This window comes from Callospermophilus lateralis, chromosome 17 (assembly GCF_048772815.1).
Source record: "Callospermophilus lateralis isolate mCalLat2 chromosome 17, mCalLat2.hap1, whole genome shotgun sequence".
Classification (NCBI taxonomy): domain Eukaryota; kingdom Metazoa; phylum Chordata; class Mammalia; order Rodentia; family Sciuridae; genus Callospermophilus; species Callospermophilus lateralis.
This window is the reverse complement of record NC_135321.1, coordinates 64,040,293-64,057,968: the sequence shown is the minus strand read 5'-3', so window position 1 is coordinate 64,057,968 and position 17,676 is coordinate 64,040,293. Positions and strand designations below refer to the sequence as shown.

The following is a 17,676-nucleotide window of genomic DNA, read 5'->3' as shown; positions in this document are numbered from 1 at the left end:
ATGACAGCAGAATGCATTTCAATTCACAGTACACATATAGAGCATAATTTTTCATGTCTCTGGTTGAACACAAAGTAGAGTCACACCATTCGTGTCTTCATATGTCTACTTGGGGTAGTGATATCCATCTCGTTCCACTGTCTTTCCTGGTTTATTTACTTTTAAACATGGCCATATGTGTGGAAAGGGCACAGCAAGGCAAGAACGAGCCCGTGTGGCCTGGCACGAGCACAGGAGTGATCCACCTGCTGCATTTCCCCACGAGTAGCACCAGCTCCCAGGTGGTGTGGGGCCCAGATCAGAGCTCTGGGCTGAGGGGAAGGGCTTGGGAAAGCTCTCAAGGTGGTCAGGGTATCCTCGGCTCTTTCCTCCACTCCACTTGGGAATCACTATGCTGAGGAAGTGTTAGAACCAGAAAAGTCCAGGTACTTCACTACACTTATTTTATAGGAATAGGCAGCAATTAAGAGCTTTTTTTCTTTTCTTTTCTTCCTCTTTTATTATTTTTTTTAATATACATGGCATAATCTGTTAAAAATCTGTGCTTATAGATTAGTTTCACAGAAAAGATACATTTGTTCCAGGAGAGATATGGGGGTAACTGAGGGCAGGGGCTGAGGGCTGCAATAGGTTGTTGGCCAGGGACAGAGAGAATAAGAAGCCATTTTAAAGGGAGGATGCCACGGTTGGAGACCCACTTAACCCGCAGGTTTAACAAAAAGGAACTCAGACCCTAGCCCACCTGTTCTTGTCACCGTCTCCCAACATGGTGCTGATTCTTCATTCAGTGTTCAATTAAGATGATGCTCAAAGTGTTTGGACCCTACGTGGAGTGCACACTCTGTTTTTTTCTGGTATCTTTCAGATCACAATTTGCTGTGGATCTCTCATATCCCTCTCCTGATACCCTCCCCCTCCTTTTTGTCTTATTAAGCCTTTTAGTGCTGGTTATAAATGTAAGATATGGAAAATGATAAGCCCCAAAGTAGTGTGGCCTGGGAAGAGGGAGTGAAGAAGAAGCCACACATTGATAACCTTGATTCTTTCCCAGTGACAAGACAATCCCCAGGCAGGATATATGCATCAAACCTAAAATAGCAATCTTTGGGAGGAAGCCAAATCATTTCTCCTTCCCCAAATAAATCCTTTCCCAGTAGACAGTACAATGGGACCCTGAAGGGAAAGGAATAAGCACTGAACTCTGAGCCCAGACCCTCCATTCCTCCCTAAGTAAAAACATTGTCCAGTAAAAACAAATTTTAAATTCTCACAAACCTGTTTCCTGAGTGCCCAAACTGACATGCTCTGTCCATAATTAAGTCACCTCTGGGTGTGGCATATGGAAACACAGATTCCTCCTTTGGCCACTGGCTCATTGTCCAGAAGGAAAGTGGGCCCACCAGGTGTATCTCTTCACCGCTGAACAAAGGCTGTGCTGATCCGTGACATTTGTACCCAGCTTGGTCATTTTTTGCTAACATTAAACAAAAGACATGGCCATATATCTTGCTCATATTCATGGCCTTCTTCTCAGTGATCTGTGCTTTGGGTTGAGTCTGTTAAGATTGTCTGTGAGCCATGCATGGAGAAGGCTGACCTGGCCAGGGCGGGCCTGTTGCCTGAGGCTTGAGCAGGCCTGGATCCCATGAGCAAGGTCTAGCTTAGTATAGAATGAGCCACAAGAGCAGACCCTCCCAACACAAACCCGGCAGTTTCCTCCTTCAGTGATCTCATCAACTTCCATGGATTTGACTTAAAATATGACTTTTTATGAACTCTAGTAATTGAACATATTAATGGGGTTGGGTGTGGCTTTTCCACATGGGCATACAACATGGGCTGGCCCAGGCTCCCTTTATCCACACCCCCTCCCTTCCCAACCTCTAGTGATCATTATCCTACGTGAGGTTGACTTTGGGTTTAGCTTCCATATGAAAGAAACCATGAGGTACTGGTCTTCCAGTGTGTGGCTGATGTCACTTAACATAGTGTCTTCTGGTCCCATCCATTGGGCTGCCACTGATAAGCATTTTGTTTTTCTTTATGGCTGAATAATACTCCTTTGTATAGACAAGACACATTTTCTTTATCAAATCATCTGTCAATGGACACCTAGGTTGATTCCATAACTTTGCTATTGTGAATAGTGCCACAATCAACATGGACATGCAGGTATCTCTTTGATATGCTCATTTAGATTCCTTTGGATATATTCCAGAAGCAGCATAGCAGGATCATGTGGTAGATCTATTTTTAGTTTTTAGAGGACCCTACACTAATTTTCATTCCCAACAACAGTACACAGAGTTCCTTTTACTCTATTTCCTCATCAATGTGTGTTTGTGTGTGTGTGTATCTCAAATATATATATCCCAAGTATATATTTGTGTGTATATATATATATATATATATATATATATAGAGTGACATTTTGAGTGGTGTGAGCTATCTCATCATAATTTTGAATTACGGGCTGGGGATGTGGCTCAAGTGGTAGCGCGCTCGCCTGGCATGCGTGCAGCCCGGGTTCTATCCTCAGCACCACATACAAACAAGGATGTTGTGTCCGCCAATAGCTAAATAAATAAATAAATATATTTTTTAAAATTTTGAATTACATTTCCCTTTTTTCATATTTTTTTTAATCATCTGCCTTTTTTCTTTTAACTCTAGAAAAAGAATTCTTAAATCCATTATTTTCAGGCTGAACTTATCTTCTAAACATCTGCCTGGTGTTTTAGGGAAATGTTCTCCAAGCTTCTCAAACTCAGCCTCACAGGGTTCTCTCCCTCGTCTCCTGTGTGGGTGAAAGCATCTCTCTGGCCTCTCTGTCCAGAGGCTCTGGAGGTACTGTGGACTCCTCTTTCTCCCTGGGCATCTCTAGATCTGCAAAATGTCGAGGTGAGAGGCCTCGTCCTTAACTCCCTCGGTCACAGATGGGCTCTGTTTTTTGACATTTAAGTTTGGATTTTGGTATTAATATCCAGACTGCCTGAGGGTTCTTCCTCTATCAGCCCACCCTCCAGGGCTATTCTGCCAGTTCTTCAAACACTTGCAAACATTAGCTCATCTTCTTGTTGCCTTCCATATCAATACATCAGCCTCCTCTGAACCCGACTTGCCCTTTCTGCTTGCTGGCCTGCAGGAGCACCTGTGGACATCTGCATGACCCTTAAAGGGCAGGCTGGGGGCCTCGTCTTCTGTGAGTCCTTTTCAGTATCCACAGTCCTGATCCTGCCAGGCACTTCAGAGAGCAGGCTGCTTATGTGTCCTTTCCAAGCGCAGAAGCATCTCTGTGGGAAGTGTCTTGAATCAGTTCAGCAGCAGTGTCCAACAGAACTTTTGGAAATGTCAGAAATACCCAATATTTATTTATTTGTGCTTCATCCACTGCAGTAGCCACTGGCCACCTATGACCACTGAGGATTAAAAAGGTGGCCAGTGGGGCTGAGGAGCCGAGTTTTTAATTTAATTCATATTTACATTTAAATAATCACAAGTGGCGAATAACTGCGGGTTTTGAAGCATGCAGAGTTAGAATTGGGTTCATTATACATAAGAGAAATTTTGCAAGAAACAGTGACGCCCCCAGGACAGAAGTGCACCATTTTCCCCCAGAAGTCTGGAGTTCAGCAGTTTAAGGCTAGAATGGGATTCTGGGTGCCTTAAAGAACCCCGGCTGAACAGCACAGGCTCTGGCTGAACCCCTCAGGGTTGCAGCCGGCCTGGGGAGTATGAGGGGCCATGCAAACCACCTGCTTCCTGGGCCTGGCAACCAGGATCCTGGTGCAGCCACTCTGGACAATGGAGAGTATGGAGACCCAGACTGCAGCTGGACCAGCAGGCCCAGGGCCCGTGAGTCCCATGAGACTTTGGAAGAGAGCAGGGGTTACCTGGAAATCAAGCGGTCAGTGAAATCTTGTAAAGCCCCATCCTCACATGTAGACAAGGAAGACAGCCATTTCTGTTTCCAGCTTCTTGGTTTTGCTTTCTGTGTTGCTATTGTTTACATCACATATCTCAACAAAAGGAAGATTTTCCTCTTCGTTCAAAGCAGGAAACGGCGTGATGGCTTTTGTTTCAAAACCCTGGCACATCATGGTCTAGACCAGAATGTTAATGAGGCCATGCCTTCTCTGAAGATTACCAACGATTATATATATTTTTAAAGCACTGTGATTTGAATTTGCTGGTTTTATAATTTTTAGATGCTACTGTGCAGATGTTTGCCATCGGCAGTTGGTACTTAAATGAGAGGCGGATTCTCTTTTGCTGTGGTGCTTTGGAAATGGAACACCATAAGCAGGGAGTATGTGATTTTTTAATCTACATTTTTAGAACTGCATTCAATCAGATGTCTGAAATGCGAGTTAAGCATTACCTTACATTTATAATGGTAGTTTTTATTATTTTTCATTTATTGAACTTCTTCTGGAAGTATGGTACTTTTAAAAGTTCCCAGACCTGTAACTAAATTCTAGCATACTTACTATTGATCTAGATTCTATATAGTCATCCAGATACCATTTTTTAAAAAAATTACACATTACTTTGTGGTCCCAAACTGAAATGTACAATGTTAATAATACTTTGCATTTAAGTAAAGCTGCTTTGTGTATTTTAGGCAATTAAACAGTGTAGATAATGAGACTGCTCAATCTGACTGCAATTTTAAGTAATATATTAAATGTGTCTAGACATTCTGGCAAAAGAGACTCTGAAATTTGCTGTGAACATAGATAAAATGTTATATAGATATAATTTTTGGTCTAAATTACTGAATTCATTTGTAGGTAGAAACTGATAAAATGTTAAACAGATGAAGAATTAGTCTTAGCAACTGATTGTACCACAGGTTCCTCCAAGGTTTCAAGCAATGGGCAGAGTTTAAAATTATATGATTTGTTCATTTTGGTTCTTACTGTATAGCAAGTTTGAGTAAATTTTAGGAGCCTTTAATCACTTATATAAGACTGTATCTAGATCTTTCAAATGAAAATTATGTCAGAATGAAGTTGTTTGTGTACGTAAAGGATATACGTGTACAATGACATTTTCCCCTCTGAAACTGTATTATTTATTATTTTGAGTAAGATTTTAAAAAATAAATACAAGATTTAAAAAGAGAGAGAGAGAATGTCGGCTGCTTCCATGAGGCATTCCATGACCCACGCTCTGTCCATCATAGACAAGTCCTGGCTGAAACAGGGAGATAGCAGGAAATATCAGCTTTCCACCATAAATATTTTCCTTCAGCTCTGGGAAATTTTCTTCTCTTATTTCTTTGATTATTATTATCTTCTTCCCTAATTTCTCTGTGTCTCTTGGCTAAAGTCCTGTTGGTACCATGTTGGACATCTGGACTCATCTTCTAGGTCTTTTCTTTCCCTTCGAAGATATTTTTTCACCTTTCCCTTTTGGTTATTCATTCTGAAAGACTCCTTCAATTGTGTCTCTTCTCCTCCATCTCTTCTACTGAATCTTTAACTGGGAAACTGAATGTTTAATTTCTATGAATTTTCTTGATCCTTTCATCACCTTCTTTTCATAGCAAGCTGTTTTAGGATGCATGGGTCCATATCTTGTCTAATTTTCTCTAGTTTTTAAAAATTCCTGTCCTTCTGAATCATTTACTTTCTCCAAAGTGTATTGTTGTGTCTTCAGGCTCCTTCCTGTTTGTGTGGTTTATTTCCCTCCAATGCTAAGGGAGCCTAGATCTTCTGTCCATGCCTATGAGTGAAAGGGTGGCTTTGATTGACAGTATTGCGTGGGTTTCCTTACAGCTACTTGGAATGAAAATCGCAGGTTGGGTGGCTCTCAGTGCGTGGGTGGGCACATCAATCACCAGGCTCTGCTGCAAGGGGATTTAGCTGGGAACAGCTGATGGGTTTCTAGGAGATAGTGTGGGGTTGGCAGGCTCCATCTTCTGAGCCAAGCAGAGGGCAGGAGGCTGCTGGATTCCAGGCCCTGTTCTCATCTTGGTTCTATTTACAAGCCAGTGGCCACGGCCAGGACAGGAGCCTTTGTTAACGCTGAGTAGGTGGAGAGATCTTGCCTCATCCTGGCCCTGTGCAGCCTTTCTTCCTACCTTGGCGCCTGAAGAGACACAGCAAAGCAGTCAGTTAATTCAAGGAAAGAACATCATCCAGGCCAGAGGAGACTGGATGGCTGAGAGACCTCCTTTCATCTGCTGAGCGCAGTTAGTCTTTTAAAGGTAAATGGCCAACTCTTCTCATTGCCAGCAGGTGGCAGTGAACTTATCTCAGTTTCTGTTCTTTCACTTATAGCCCTCTGACCAGTCGGGGAGTTAAAGTAGCCCAGGTGAGAATTCTTCCCAAGACCTCATCGCTTGGAAATTGCTCAAAAAAAAAAAAAAAAAAAAATCATTAAGAATGTAAATAACAATAGATGTTGGCAAGGATGCAGGGGAAAGGGAATCCTTATGCAGTGTTAGTGGGAAGGTAAATTAGTACAGCCACTGTGGAAACCAGGCTAGAGGTTCCTCAAAAGATTAAAGATGGAACCACCATGTTATCCAGCTATGGCACTCCTTGGTATGCAGCCCAAACAATTAAAGACAGCATTCTTCAGAGATGCACTCATTCCCCTGAGTATAGCAGCAGCATTCACAACAGCCAGGTTATGGAACCAGCCTAGGTGTCCATGAACAGACATCTGGATAAGAAAACGTGGTATGTATACACAATGGAGTTATACTCAGCCATAAAGAAGAATGAAATTACGTTATTTGCAGTGCATGGAGCCCCTGGAGGGGTTTATGTTAAGTGAAATAAACCAGACTCAGAAGACAAGTGCTGTATGTTTTCTTTCATATGTGGAAGGTAGAGAGAGAGAGAAGAAAAAAAAAAAAAAAACCTCAAGGGGGAAGATCTCATGAAAACAGAAGGGAGACAGACTTCAGGGTAGAGGAAGGTGACCAAACAGAAGGAGTGGGGGAGGGATAGGGAAGGTACTGGGGAGTGAAATTGACCCAGTCATGTTACACACATGTGCAAATATGCATTAACAAAATCCACTAGTCTGTGTAATTAATATGCACCAATAAAAATTTAAAAAATAAAGTAAAAAACAAAGTTGTGCGAATATATTACAATGTCCTATGTATTCAACCCTCAACTCATGTAAAAAAACAAAACAAAACAGATAAACTGTACTATCACTGACTCACCCTCAGGAGTGAGAGAGATGAAGTGCTTTGTTCAAGGTCGCACTCCCAACATAGTGGTCTCTTAGTTTGAGCTTCGGGGCTTCCAACAGTTGCCTTAAGTTCTTGGATATCTGCTTTCTCTGGCTTTCTGAAACTCTCTGTGGGTCCAGTTCGCTTCAGGAGTCCGACTGCACCCCTCCCTCCTGTGTGTGTGTGAGCAGGCGAGTCCGAGGTGACTGTCCTGTGCTCCCTTTGCGCTGGGAGCCTCTTTCTGGGTCCTTGGTCAGATCCGTGCAGCTGCCCCCCGACTAAGGCAGCTCTGTACCTGCTTTTTCTCAGACTTGAGTTTGCTAAAGATCCCTAGAGCTCACTGTGCCTCGAGTCACTGAGGAGGCTGTGCATGGTCAGGCCTGGGAGGGAAGAGACCCAGAGCTCTCAACGCCCGGGCAAAGACAGGCAATGCTTCAGTGTGTGCACGGCCACCTCCGCACACGTCCTCTCTGGACTCCAACCTCACCTCCAGGGACTCTTCAGTCCTTGGTGGCCAACCACTCCAGTGGCTAATTCCAGCCCATCCCGGCAGTAAATGACCCACACTGTTCCTCCTCATCTGGTTTTTCTTATCTCTGCCCCCTCATGTCTTGCTTCTTGGTTCCGGTGCCAGGGACTTGTTTTTGCTCCCTACAGAACTGGAATCGTGTTCTTGGTCTTCAGCCTCCAGGCCTGGCCTCTGCCTAGAAGAACCTGTGTTCCTTTCCCTCTTCCTCCAGGCTACTCCTGCATATTGGTTGACACAGTTCCCTTTGGGAGCAGAATCTCAGCCTAAATGGCCCTTCTCTGGGTTCCCCAGTACCCTGTGCTTCCCTAACCTAAGCGCTTGTCACTCAGCATCGGCATAGCTTGTTTTATTGTCTCCATCAAGCACTAGATTCTTGGCTGCCACAGGGAGCAGAGGAGTCTTCCTCTATTTACTTATTCAGTGGGTACTGAGTGATGACCAAGCGCTGGGTAGGGTGCTAGGTGTTAGGTGCTACACAGCCATAAACTTTGTCTGTCTTCAAAGATTTGCCCTCATTTCTCCATTCTGCCCTAGAATAGCAAGCCTTCGATGGATACTTGTGGATTGAAGGAGCAGATTTTCCCAGCCAAGCTAAAAAAGCTGTACCTCAGGGGCTTCAATATAGAAGATGGTTCCATATTTATGCTTTGATTCATGAATTACCAGCAAAAACCAAAACTCACAAACCTTTTGCCAAGTCACAATATCTAGCACAGTCATCAACAAATACCCAGTGTTAAGAGGCCCATGGAATATAACTTACCCAGGAAACTGACTGCAGTTCTCAATCATGGGATCGTTTCCTAGGGAACGGAATGCCTCTGTACAAATCCAGGAAACTCCCATCCCAGCCTCCAGGGTGAGATGTCATGAAGAGTTCTCAGGGGCTTGGTGGAAAGAAGCACAGAAGCCAGTCTAGCACCCCGTCAGGGTGGAGTGTGCAGGCTGATTTCACTTGATTTTACTTCCCACCTCCCCTATTCTCAGGTAGCTGGGATGTTTTTGTTCCCATAGTGACAGGACCTTTTCTGTAATCTCTCTGGATTGTCCACATGAACACCAGAGTTTGTAGTTTCAGTTCAACTATGTGGGTTAACATCCATACCTAAAAGATGGCGTCTTTCTAAGTTCGACACAAAGTGGGACTGCGTTCCCCCATCACTGAGAACACAGGTTAGCACTGTGTGCAATCCATCTCCTGTGGATCCCCAATAAGCACTAGCTATAGCAGTAACTGAAAAAGTAATAATAACTAAATAACAACCACCATCTAGTGTGGAGCAGAAGGAAGACAAGTGGGCAAGGTGTTTGGTGTTTGGTGGTTGGTGGATATTTTTAAACCTTTATTTATTTATTTATTTTTATGTGGTGCTGAGGATCGAACCCAGGGCCTCACACATGCTAGGCAAGCGCTCTACCCCTGAGCCACAACCCCAGCCCCCCCAGAGGTGAGTGGCTTTGAAACTTTTTTTGCAGGTGGTCTGCTACCTTCCCCAGGGGACAGAGTTCAGTCAGGCACAACTGCCCCTGTTGTGAGGATGCATCACAGCAGCCCTCAGCAGAGCGTTCTCAAGTTCTGCAGCAAGGCAGTGGGGGGCACCAGGAAGGTGGGGCCTGTGCAGCAGCTATTGAGAACAGAATCAGCCCGAGCTGGAGCGCTGTGTGCAAACTTGTAGACTTCTCAGACAGAACCCTGCTCAGAACTCTGGCCCTGAGAGGAGAGCAGCCTGAGTGGGTATGAAACCCCACAGGTGGAATTGTTCCTAAAGCTCCCAGAACAGTGAGAAGCGTCATAATGGAAGAGCAAGTATCAGCACGCAAGTGGAGAGCCTGTCCCTCCAGAGCTATTCTGGCGGTGGGCATCATCCCTAGGGAGGAGGGATGGGTGGTCCACACCTGAATTGTACCCAAGTTATGTCCACTTGCAATTTCTAACCTATGCATGTGTGCGAAGATTCATTCTCCATTTATGATTACTCTCACCTGCTGCTGGGTTCCGTGGAGGAAGCCTCATATCCCAGGCCCCGCAGATGCCTGTGCAGATGCCTGTGGTCTTTCTAAGCACCCTGCTACACGGATACCAGTGTTGTCACCTCAGCAGACATGAGCCCAAGGAGGCAGAGAGAAGTTAAGCACTCAGCTGCTGCGTGGCAGACCCGGGGTTTGGAGGCGGGACCTGTGTTCTTGATCATCACGCATGTGTCACGCTACATGTCAAACTGCTCATGAACTCTGTAGGGTCCGTTCCGTTTGGGATGATTGTTTTCTTCTAACCTAATCTTGTTGACTTGAAGAAACACTGAGTCAGAAGAGCCATTAACTCTCTGGTGCAATGGGACCCAACCAACATTTGCAATCACCCCTATTAAAAATCTTTAATTGAAGGTCGTCAGACCTGGGGTGACTGCGGCATTTTGAGTAAACAAACTAAGCCTGAGGAAAAACAAACAGGAAGCAGAGATTTCACCCACCAGAAACCACCAACTAACCAACGAGGGACCTGACACTCTGGTCAGATGTCCCTTGTCTTGCCTCTGTGAATATCTCAGGAAAGCCCCTGCCCCACCCAGAGGTGTGCGGGACCATTTAGACAAGTTACTGCACAATCCACGAATCTTCCTCTGCCCCAATAAACTCTTTGAAATTTTAGTGTGCCTTCACTGATCTCTGAAGAGTTCTGGGGTCAGAAGTGAGGGTCCACAGGAGACCTAAGAGGCCCCAGGGACTGAGTGACAAGGCATGGAGGGAGCCCATTGTGCTTGCTCTTCTCCCATTTATAACTGGAGGTCAGGGTGAGGCTGATCATCTCCCATGGCTTGCATTTATTTTGGGGCTCTCTGAGTCTATTTATTTATTTGGTGGTCCCAGGAATTGAACCTGGGGCCTTGTGCATACCAGGTGAGTGTCCTACCACTGAGCTACATCCCCAGCCCTCTCTGAGTTTCATTTGAACACTTTTAATCCAAACTAGGTCTGGAAGTCAAGTCTGGCTTTGTCATTGGATTGGGTCTGGTAATCTGGACAGGCCCAGGGAGAGGCCTCAGACAGGTAAGATTTTGGAACCACAGGGAATCATGGGTGCCTCCGAAGCCAGGGGGTCAAGAAAACTCTATTTGGGACTCCAGCAGATTTTATGGATAAGAGTTATTGACCCAGAACCCATGTTTACCTAAAGAAAGGGGTGAAATTTACCAAAGAGGATTTAGTGTTAGAGTGGCCGCGGTGGGGACGCGTTTTCCCAGGTGAACTTGGATAAGAAGGCATCTGAATGCCCCGGAGACAACGGGCTGCACCATTTGCCTCTCCACGACTTCTCCAAAGACTAATGGGAAGTTATACAACTACTGGGTGAAACACACGGCATGTTGGTGGGCTCTAATCCAGCTCTCCTTTCCCCGTCCTCTCCTCTCTACCTAGTTACTTTGAATTTAGAGACCCTTCTTCTCTGTTATCTTTCCACTCTAAAGGTGAAAATGAAGTTAGACAAATGCCTTAGGAAGCTGAACCCTCCAATCAACTGGGTCACCCCCTTTCACCTCATTTTTATCCCTTTTTACTCTGGTTAAAATCCAAGTTCAGAGTAACAGCCCCAAACAAAAAATCCTCCAAAACAACAAAACAAAACAACAACAACAACAACAAAACAACCAGAAAGTTGCTGAATTTGGAACCCTTACTGAGCATATGACCTAGGACATCTCTATCATCTTCTAATTTTTGTGGTGCTAGGGGCTGAATCCAGGGCCCGCGGGTGCTAGGCAGGAGCTCTACCACTGAGCGGCATCCCAGCGGGACCCCCTGATATTCATCAGCTTAGTCATATGATGTCATGACCTGGTGAGGCCCGCAGAAAGGAGTGACTGCAGTCTAACGGTGAATATCTGGAAACCATAGTAAGGATCCTCTGTCTCAGGCACCTGTGCACCTTTCAAAATCCATCCCTAAGGTATTTCCCTCCAAAATGGACCGATCTGTTGTATTATCTTATAAATAAAAGTAACACCTGGTCTCGAATCATACAGCTGATTGCTGGTCTTCACAAACAGTCTGAATTTCCCATGGAAAATGCCTTGCCTTGGGCTGCGGCTGGGGCTCAGTGGTAGAGCACTTGCCCAGCCTGTGCAAGGCACTGGGTTCGATTCTCAGCACCACATATAAAGAAATTTAAAAGAAAAAATAAAGGTCCATTGAAACTAAAAAATATTAAAGAAGAAATGCCTTGCCTGCCCAGCATGGTGACACAAGCCTATAGTCCCAGGGACGTGGGAGGCTGAGACAGAAGGACTACAAGTTGAAGGCCAGCCTCACCAACTTAGCAAGACTATCAGCACCTGGGCGAGACCCATCTCAAGATAAAAATGTCTGGGAAAGTAGCTTAGTGGTAAAGCTCCCCTGGGTTCAACTCCAAACAAAAGCCCTGTCTGCTTTATTAAATAGCAGGTTTCCCTAGAAACATTCTAGTTAAAAATCATGAACTAGGCTTGGAAACCTCTGAGCTGGTTGCCTTAGTAGGCTCAACTGAACATTCTGAAGGGGCCCTAGAGCAAGAGAAAGATCAAAGGCAGATGAGTGCATGTTCTTATACCTATGGTGGCTACAAGGACCAGGAAGACCTCCTCATTTTGATTTTAAAGCATCACCAGGAGGCCCACATTAACACCCCTGTGCCTCGAGGTGTCTGCAGTGTGGACAGCCAGGTGTCCCGAAAGATGTCGTCTGCTTCTCTGTAGCCATCAGTTGGGCCCACTGCCTGTAGCCCAGGCCATTTCTCCACTAGAGGAAGTCCCTGAGGGCTTGACTCCCAGGATGCTCAGCACGGATGGGGCTCTGCTGAACTGCTTCCCATAACACCTTGACATGAACAAGAGGGAACTAAGACAAAGATGGGAAATATCCTACAGGATTGGTAGATTCCAGAGCCACGCTTAAAACTGACCCTCACACATCTATCAAAGGAATGTTTCCATGTTGGGGCGTTCAACTCAAGTCCAAAGGCCACCATGGCCCAACTGTCCCATGAACACTTGGACCATTTGCAGAAAAACATGTCTTACTAGGTGATACTGCCCCAGGTGAAACTTCTGGACCCAGACTTGTTCTCTAAGTGAAGAGTTCACATTAAATTCTCCTTGGAGGGAAGATACATCTTAGAATTTCCTGACTCACCCAACCCTGAATGACTGTTCCCTACAGGCTCAGGTTGATAGCTCAAACCCACAAAACCCTTACACTTGCTGAAGTATCTGAGTATTTGTGAGCTTTCTCCTCAACTAATAGGAAAACAAAACGTGCTGAACTTGTCAAGACCCAGGTGGATCTTTCTAAGTGGTTCCTAAGTTGCTTCTATTCCCAGTAAATCCAGTGGCCATCCAGGGCCTCTTACCAGCTGCAGTGGACTTATAATTCCTGCTCCAGCTCTTCTAACACACCAATCCTACCTTTCAAAAAGCCCAACAGGTGAGGCTGGAGATGAGTTCAAACCCTTTGTGCAGTGACCACACTGGCCATCCGAGGGTGTCTAGATGTTCCCAAAGCTAATGAGTTGTTTTCTAACAGACACACAAATCCAAAACGGTTCACAGGAGTGGAACTTTGCTCGACTTTCCTAAGTATTCCAATGGATTAAAGGAGTGAATAATGACTTGCTTTGAGTAGAAAAAATCCAGGATGCACTTGGCCTATAATGCCGCAGGGCTTTCCCAAGACCCTGTCTTATTTTCCTCAGATGTTGCACCAAGATTTGGAAAACTTACAATGCCCTAGGAATTCTGCTCTTATTCAACATGCAGATGATGGACGGCCGTGTTCTTCTAAGCAATATTGAGAAACCAATTTGATTTACTTCTGACAAAATTAGCTTGCAAAGGCCATAAGGCCTTCATTGAAAAATCTCCAATTTTTCAGAGAAAAGATTCCATTATTTGGAAAATAAATCTGATTGCAGAAGGAATTTCTCTCTCATTAGAAAGAATAAAAGCATTTAAAATTTCTCCAGACTCAGGATTAACAGACAATTAAGAGATTTCCTTGGGCCTTTGGGCTTGCAGGATCTTGTATGTCTTGGGTCCTAAATTCTTCCTTGTTGGTATCTTCCTTGAATGAATTTTAAAAAAAAATCTCTTTCCCAAAGTCTTTACTTGGGAAGAATAATCACAAAGCGGCCTTCAGCCAGCTAAAACTGGCCTTCAGCCCCAGGACTCCTGAAGTATACCAACCCTTCACCTTGTTCGTTCATGAATGTGACAACCGGGGTTTACGAGTTCTTACTCGAGAACTCCTAAGTGTAGGCCCATCCCTTATTTTATCCTGTAATTGGAAGCAGTGGTGAGAACACATCCAGATTGTCTGAAAGCAGTAGCAGCCAAATGGGTAGAAATCTCATCTGAACCAGTGTTAGGAAATCACAGGGTCTAAACGCTGTTGAAAGTTGGGTGAATTCTGACCACGTCCAACATTTTTCAGTGAATGGACCATCGTCTTATGACATCCTCTTCCTGCCACCTTGCAATCTCTCCCTCAGATGTGGAAATCTACCTGACCCTGCAGCCTCGTTCTCCTGCCTGCCCAGGGTGAGCACCAACGATGAGCATGACCCTAGCACTCATGCACGATCCTGCGCTAAGACTTTCTGTTGACTGATCTTAGGCCAAAGATGAAGAAGGAACCACCTCCCCCCCTTGGCTTCATCCTTCGATTTATCTGATTTTCGTGGGTTTGACTTGTGGGCACTTGGCTGAGGTGCATCCTCCAGTCTCTTGATATCGTCCTCCTGAGATTAACCACCTAATCTCTCTTGTGTTCTGTTTTCTCTCACGGGCCTTAAATGCACCCATCCCTGACATACCAGATGGTCTCGCCACAATTAGAGCAACGGAAATGAGAACATCTTTCTTTAATGAGCTGATGTTGTGTCTCGATGAGCTCCATGCTGACACAGAGATATCCCAGCTGTGATGGTGACAGGGACAGGTGCTTACATCTAATTTTTGGTCGATCTCTCATAAATAAGAGGTTGACCAAAATTGGGGGCAGTTGTTGAAAACATTTTCTTTTCTAATGAGGAAATCTCCCTAGGGGAGTTGGTACCTGTTGCTTCTCAGGGTTTGGGCAAGATTTGCTGGGAGCTTGATAGCTTCTTCCAACTTGGGTGTTGGTATAGAGCTGAAGATTGACCTCATCCCCTGCCTTTGGGAGCACACCTTGACTTTGGTGGACATGGGCATTGGCAAGATCAAGGAAGGCTGATCTCAACAATAACTTGGGAGCCATGGTCAAGTACTGTACTTCAGCATTTGTGTAGGGCCTGCAGGCCAGTGCTGATATCTCCATGATTGGGCAATTTGGTTTTGGCTTTTACTCTGCTTTCCTGGTGGTAGCGAAAGTGGTTGTGACCATAGGCACCATGACAAGGACCAGAATGCTTTGGGTCTTCTGTTGGTATTTTGTTTTCTCTATGTGCTAGCCAGGCTGATCCCCTTGGTTGGGTGCCAAAGTGATCCTCCTGCCTTAAAGAAGCCCAGATAGAGCATGCACAGGAGAAGTGGGTCGAAGAAATGGTGGAGAAGCACTCACAGGTACTGGGCTCTTTCACTTCCCTTAAACTGGAGAAGGAAAAAGAGAAGGAAATCAGTGACCAGAAAGCAGAGGAAGAGATAAGGGGGAAAAATGTTGAGAAAGAAGAGGGAGATAAGGATGACGAAGACAAGCCCTAGAAGTCCATCTATAACCTCACTGGGAAGAGCAAAGAGCAGGTGGTCTGTTCTGCTTCTGTGGAGCAAGTGGGCTTGGAGGTGGTGTATGGGGCTGAGCTTGTTGGTTTGCTTGCAGAAGTTCCAGGAGCTTGATGGGAAGATCCTGGTCCCTGTTACCAAGGAAGTCCTGGAACTAGCTGAGAATGAGAAAAGGAAGGTGGAGGAGGTGTGGTGGAGGTTTGAGAACCTCCGCAAGCTTATGAAGGGAATCTTGGTTGGGAAGGTTGAGCAGGTGATGATTTCCAATAGGCTTGTGTCTTCACCCTGCCGCAGAATGACCAGCCGAAATGGAGTGAGTCCGAAAGCCCAGGCACTTGGAGACAACTCTACAGTGGGCTGTCCCATTTTGGAGATGGCCTCAGCAGAAGGCCGAGGAGGACAAGGTGTCAAGGACTGGTGGTGCTGTTCTTTGAAACTGCGCTGCTCTCCTCTGGCGGCTCCCTGGGGGAGCCCAGGTTCACTCCAGCTGTATCTGCCCACGATCAAGTTCAGGCCAGCACTGATGAAGAGGAAGGGATGCCAAGAGAGACCAAAGAGATCCCACTCCCAGCTCCAGGGTGGTGAGGCCACATCTCATGTGGAAGAGGTAGGGTAGGAGTTCCCACCTGGGCACCTCGGACCCTCTGCATAGGGTCCCCAGGACTCCACAGCCCCCTCGAGTGGCCCTGCTCCCTTTGCCCGCACCTCCCTCTGCTGGTGTCCAGTGGCTTCTTTCTCTCCTCTCCTGTGTCGAAGGCAGGAAATCCCTTCCCTCCCCAATTTGACAACAGAACTGGATCTTGTGCATCATGTATTTTTGTTTGTTTTGTTCTGAAATTAAAATAAAGAAGCAGCCTTGCCTTTTCTTCCTCTCTCTCTCTCTCTCTCTCTCTCTCTCTCTCTCTTTTTCTCTTTCATGTCTTGCTATACTGCCCAGGCTGCCTGGGCACAAAGCAGCCCCCCTGCCTCACTCAGCCTCCCCCCAAACCAGGACTACAAGCCTGAGCCACTACACTCACTTAAGATGCATTTTTATACATTTAGATACTGTTTTTTTTCTTTTTTTGTTTTGTTTTGTTTTGCAGATCTGGGGGTGTTGAACCCAGAGCTTTGCAGGCACTAGGCAAGTGCTCTACTGCTGAGCTATATCCCCAGCCCAGTTTTATATATTTTTTAAAAAGTAATATAAATAAATATTTATGAAAAAAATGGATATCTGTATGCATATCCATGCCCAAAGCCCACATCCACGCTGATGGCTCTATCCATCCCCACAACTATATCCCGACACTCATTTCCATAGCTAGAATTCACGCCCATGTCTAGACCCATTTACTTCCATACCCACGTCTGTATCTATTTATGCATCAGGTATCAGCTTGGTCTTCATCAAGCCTCCCCTCCTTGGGCACATGTATTTTCCAGTCCTTGTGAGGTCAGATGCAGCCATGAATCCCTTATGGCCAATGGAACATGGCAGATCGTCTGTGTCTGAGCTTTTCAAACCTTTTACTCACTCCTTAGATACCAGATAGTAGGAAGCCAGGGTAGCATCCCAAGCCCAGGGGACCCTAACTCCAGGCTGGGTTCCTGGAGGGCCCTCCTGCTCTCTCTCCATCCCTCAATACTGGACAGGGGTGTGGTACAGGAATAAAGCTTCAGTCTTACATCACCAAGATTTAGGAGCAATTAGTTATGTTGGATAGACTATCCTAACCACTAAATATTTAATAAGGACACTATAAAATAATGATAGTATTTGTCTGGATTGTGGGTTATGAATGATTCTTTGACTTCTCTTGTAGTTTAACATATTTTAAAATACACCCAAAATTAGTGTTCGTTTTTCTAGTAAGACAAACCACCAGTTATTTTGTTATTAAAATTGTTTAATTTTTAACCAAAATCTCTTTTGCTCATTTAATTGTGTTTGTTCTCAAAGATTTCATTTAAAGTTCAGGGGAAATTCAGCATCTCATGCTTACGTCTGCATTATTCCCAGCTCCACAGGGACATAAATTAACCCTCCATTGGAGCCAAGAGCATCTGCAGGAGCCCAGCTGCCCAAGGGGGCTGAGCTCAGAGGCTGTGGCCTGGTTCTGAACACCTGGGAGAAAACCAGTGAATTATGCTGATTAGTATGGAGGTTTAAAGATGTTTGGATTGCTGTTATGTGGAAAACACAGCATGCTTGATCATTCTCAGTTTCCAACAGTGGC

General features: G+C 45.2%; 2 pseudogenes; both read left to right on the top strand.

Moving 5' to 3' along the window:
- Positions 1-14,643: 14,643 nt before the first annotated feature.
- Positions 14,644-15,433, top strand: LOC143638118 (heat shock protein HSP 90-beta-like; annotated as a pseudogene).
- Positions 15,434-15,439: 6 nt separating this feature from the next.
- LOC143638117 (putative heat shock protein HSP 90-beta-3 pseudogene) lies at positions 15,440-16,042 on the top strand (annotated as a pseudogene).
- Positions 16,043-17,676: the final 1,634 nt, after the last annotated feature.